We start from the raw sequence: 4,514 nt of genomic DNA on the forward strand, positions 1-4,514 counted from the left end.
AACAAACGTGCTAGACAGGTTATGAAACCAGGATGGAGATATGGAGTCACCTTGAAATGATGCTCATTGGTGGTTATGCAATATCATATTTGCATATATAACATCGGTCATTTCTAAAGTGTCTTTCTGCTTCAGTGTCACAAATTACTGCCTTGATCTTCTTTTATTTATTTATTTATTTGTTTATTTATTTATCTATTTATTTATTTATTTATTTATTGATAGAATTTGAGAAGAATTGGTGTTAATTATTCTTTACAGGTTTTACCAGAAAATTTACCCAAAAAAGCCGTTTGATCTTGCTTTGGCAGAGATTTTTGATCACCGATTCAATCTCTTATTACTGATTCAGTCTCTTTTTATAAATTTGTTCAGATTATCTATTTCTTCTTGAGTAAGTTTTGGAAATTTTTGTGTTTCTAGGAATTTGTCCATTTTATCTAGGTTATCTAATTTGTTGGTGTACCATTGTTTATAGTGCTTTTTTAATAATTTTGTTCTGTAAGGATCATAGTAATGTCCCTACTTTCATTTCTGATTTTAGTTATTTGCATCTTCTCTCTTCTTAGTCTAGCTAAGGATTTGTCTGTTTCGTTAATCTTTTCAAATTTTTTATTTCAACTTCTGTGTTTCAGTTCCAGAATTGTTTCTAATGAATTCCTTTTAATAATTTCTATCTCTTCATTCATATTCTCTGTTTATACGTGGATTGTTCCCTGGCTTCCTTTTGTTCTTTGTCCTCAGCATCTTTCGGCTAATTGGGCATGTTTAAGAGTTCGTTTAAAGCCTTTGTCTTAGCAAGTCCAATGTCTGGGCTTCCTCAGGAATGGTTTCTGTTTTGTGTATGTGTGTGTGTGTGAATGAGTCATACTCTTTCTTTGTATGCTTGTAGTTTTATGCTGAAACTGGACATTTTGAATATTATAATGCGGTAACTCTGGAAATCAGATTCCGCACCCCTTTCTCAAGGTTTGCTGTTACTGCTTGTTAGGGCTGCAGTCATCTGTTCGGTGACATTTCCAAACTGTTTTTTGCAGACCGTATTTCTTATCATGTGTCATCAGTGCAGGCTCTGTTCCATTATCTCAGTCAGCCACTGACAAGACACAGATTTCCTTAAATACCTGGAGCCAAATAAAATAAAATAAAAAATCTCCCCCAAACAAAAAAACCTAAAACCTGAAAGAAACCTCTTCTGGTCTTTGCAGATTGGCTCTGAGCTGGGCACTCTTGCTGTGCTTTGCCAGGCCACCTACAACTCTGCCTTAGCCTGTACTTCCTGCTTGCATGGAGCCCAGAGCTCAGCCAAGGATGCAAGCCGAGGTCCTCCCAGGTCTCTTCTGAGCTTGTATGTGGCCCTGGGCACATGGTTGCAGCTCGGATTCTCTAGTATACAAAGTAGCCATTCAAAGCTCTTATTCTGCCAGTATCTTTCTCCTCAGCCTCTTCCTTCCCAGGCTTTTTGGTCTGTCCCTTACGCCATCTGCTGTTCCTTGCCCCAGACAGCTACCCGTTGTATATGTCTCTAAATGCTTTCAACAGATGCCATCTGGGAAGTTGCTCCAGTCTGGGGGGTGGGGTGGGGATGGGTGAAGCAAACGTTAGCCTCTGTACCAGTCCCTCAGCGAACTGCCAGCCAAGTCAAAATGCACAGCCACGTTTTTGAAAATAAGGTCCGTATTGCCCACCCAGGCACCAGCAAAAGCAGGAATGTGGGCTGTTGTTCCCACGGCTGCTGCTGGGGAATGGGAGATGCTAGGTAGGTAAGCAAAGATGCTGCGACACTTTCTTACTGAAATTTAGCAGCCTCTTCTTCATTAATCATTCCCCTGGTTGCTCTCAGTTTTTAAGTAGAGTCTAGAGATCCAAAAGGAAGCTGATTCTGTCATTTTGGGCCAGCTAAAGGGTAGCGTAAGTGGAGGGAACGATTCTTGGAGCTCCTTGTCTGGCATTTCCCATGACCTCACTCCTAAGTAACCTCACTTTTAACAGCAGGCACTATTGATTGCAGATTTTCCTCCTTGAGACTGTGCTCTCCTTGTTTGACCCCTTCATCGCAGACTTCATTTTCTCTGCCCATCCTTGTTGCCAAGCCTTCGTGGGGCTCTGTCCTCACGGTGCACACTGTCCTTGGGCAATCCAGCCATGCCCAGAGCCGCCACTTTATTTACGTTGATGAAACCCCACACTGAATCCCAACTCAGTCCTCCCCCCAGAGCCCCAGACATGCAGACGACTGCCGCAGACCACTCCACTCAGAAATCCCACAGCCCGCTCTAGGAGAAGCCATGGAAAGAAGTTCCGGCTCATAGGATGGGAGGAGAAGGGGCATGTCCTTACTCCCGTGCTTCTTGCTGTCTGGAATACAGAGGTGATAGCTGAAGCTCAAGCAGCCATCTTGGACCCTGGTGCCCATGAGGATGGTGAGGCATCACAAATGGAAGAAACTCTGTCTCTGATGATCGTGGAGCCACTGGCTTAGAACTTCCCACTTCCTGATTTAGTCTGAGGAAGGGAAAAACAACTTTTATCTTGTTTAGGCCATTGTTATTTTGTGATTGCCTCACATGCAGCTAAACCCAAGCTTGCTTAACACACGGGACCTTTCCAGCCTCATCCCCCTGATACCACGTGCTCCCCTGGCTGTGCTAAACTACGTGAAGCTGCCCCTGCTTCCGCTCCTTCGCATGGCATTAACAGAGCTATTCATTTGTCTCTGTCATTGCTCATAAACATCTCTACAGCAGGGACTGTACCTCTCTTGGATTCCTGCCATGTGATCTTCTCTAACGCAAGAGAGGGAGGGGTGGGGAATGGACAGTTTTGGGGTCCCAATTACATGTGCTTTACATTTTATGTGTCTTATTTCATTATTGGGGGCAACTCTGTGAGGGGTGGGCAGTGATATTTCTCTTTTAGACACAGGGAAATGGAGGTTCACGAAGGCAGAGCCATTTCCCAAATGTGCAGGGATCGCGAGTGGCAGAACTAAGTGCAGAGCCCAAGTCTGCCTGCCCAGAGGCAGCAGCCCTCTGGACCCAGTCACAAGGTTCCAGCCAGGGCGTGGGCGGCCTGGGGTGTGTCTGGGCCCTTTGATGAATTTGTCCTCTTCCTGGTTCTCCTTTGAGGTCATTGCTCTCAGCTGCTTTCCACATGCTGATTTGTTTTGGGTGAGTAAGCGCCTTCCTGACCCGTGACCTCAGTTCAGGTTTTGGTGTTCGGGGGACTGTGTTTTCTTTTAACACGCTTTGGAAACCAGACACTGCCCCGGAGACGGTGTGGGTGGGTGGTGGGACCCACGTAGCTTCAGAACCAGAGGCAGCTGGGTTTGAAATCCATCTCCTCCGCTTATCTGCTGTACGACCCAGGGCAATGACTTAACCTCTCTGGGCCTCCATTCCCTCCTCTGTGAAGAGATCTAAGAATATTCCTCAGAGGATCATGGTGAGAATTCAAAGAGAAACGGGGGTCAAAGTGACAGGAACATGGCTGACACTCAACAAATGTTAATCGCCTTCCTTCCTCTCTCTACCTGTCTCCTCTGTTTGAGGTGGGGATCCGATTTGTTTTGTTCGACGTTGAAATGACAGACTGTATTACTGTTCACAAAAATTCTGCACCTCTCACTTTTGGCAGATTCTGTTTCTCTGTCCTGTTGACCACAGGACTGGCCATGTCCCTTGTGAGCTTGACCAATGTCAACAGAGGTGCTGCAGGGCGGTTCTGGACAGAAGCCCTAAGACCCGGGGCAGGCTTCACACACTCTGATGCCTTCTGCCAAGAGACCAGCTGTAATCGAGATAGAGGCTGTTCCCCGAGGCTGGGTTCACAGTTATCGTGGGAAGGACATGTCATATGAGCCCTAAATAAACCTTCCTTGTTTTAAACCACTGATAACGGTAGTCACCTGCTACTGTAGCATAGCCCAGTTCCTTCTGACTGATACACTCGACATTTGGCACCATACAGGTCTATGCAATATTTTTCTTTTTAAACTTTTCTAAAAGGTTGATTGACTGCTTTTCTTGCTATAAAATTTGTAGACTGTATAGAAAATTTAGAAAACGCAGAAAAATAAATAGAAGAAAAAAATCACCCACTCACATTTTCATTCTTATGTATCTTTTATTTAACGATTTTCTTAAATGAGACTTTGGTAGACAGTTTTGAAGTTGGAAGCCTTGTTTATTAGGAAAAGGAGACAGAGGCATAGATGAATGCTGATAACACGAGACCTTTTCCATGGCACACTGTAGAGGGAGTCCAGAGCAGTTTCTTCATGTTCCCTTTGAGCCAAGCAGAGCCACATTACATGACATTCCGTGTCCAAATAGTCTCACCAGTAGGGTTCCAGGACAGAGCCAGCCTGCCAGGCATGAAACCCACCTGTGAGCCCGGTGCTGGCAACAGATGTGCAGGTGTCGTATTGCCAGTCATGTGTGATACTGCAGGCAGAGGGGGCTTGAAGGAAGCAGCTCTTTCCTTGAGAGGGCTTCGCTGCTGTGTCTGGGAAC

Source organism: Pteropus alecto, unplaced genomic scaffold (genome assembly GCF_000325575.1).
Source record: "Pteropus alecto unplaced genomic scaffold, ASM32557v1 scaffold115, whole genome shotgun sequence".
Taxonomy (NCBI): domain Eukaryota; kingdom Metazoa; phylum Chordata; class Mammalia; order Chiroptera; family Pteropodidae; genus Pteropus; species Pteropus alecto.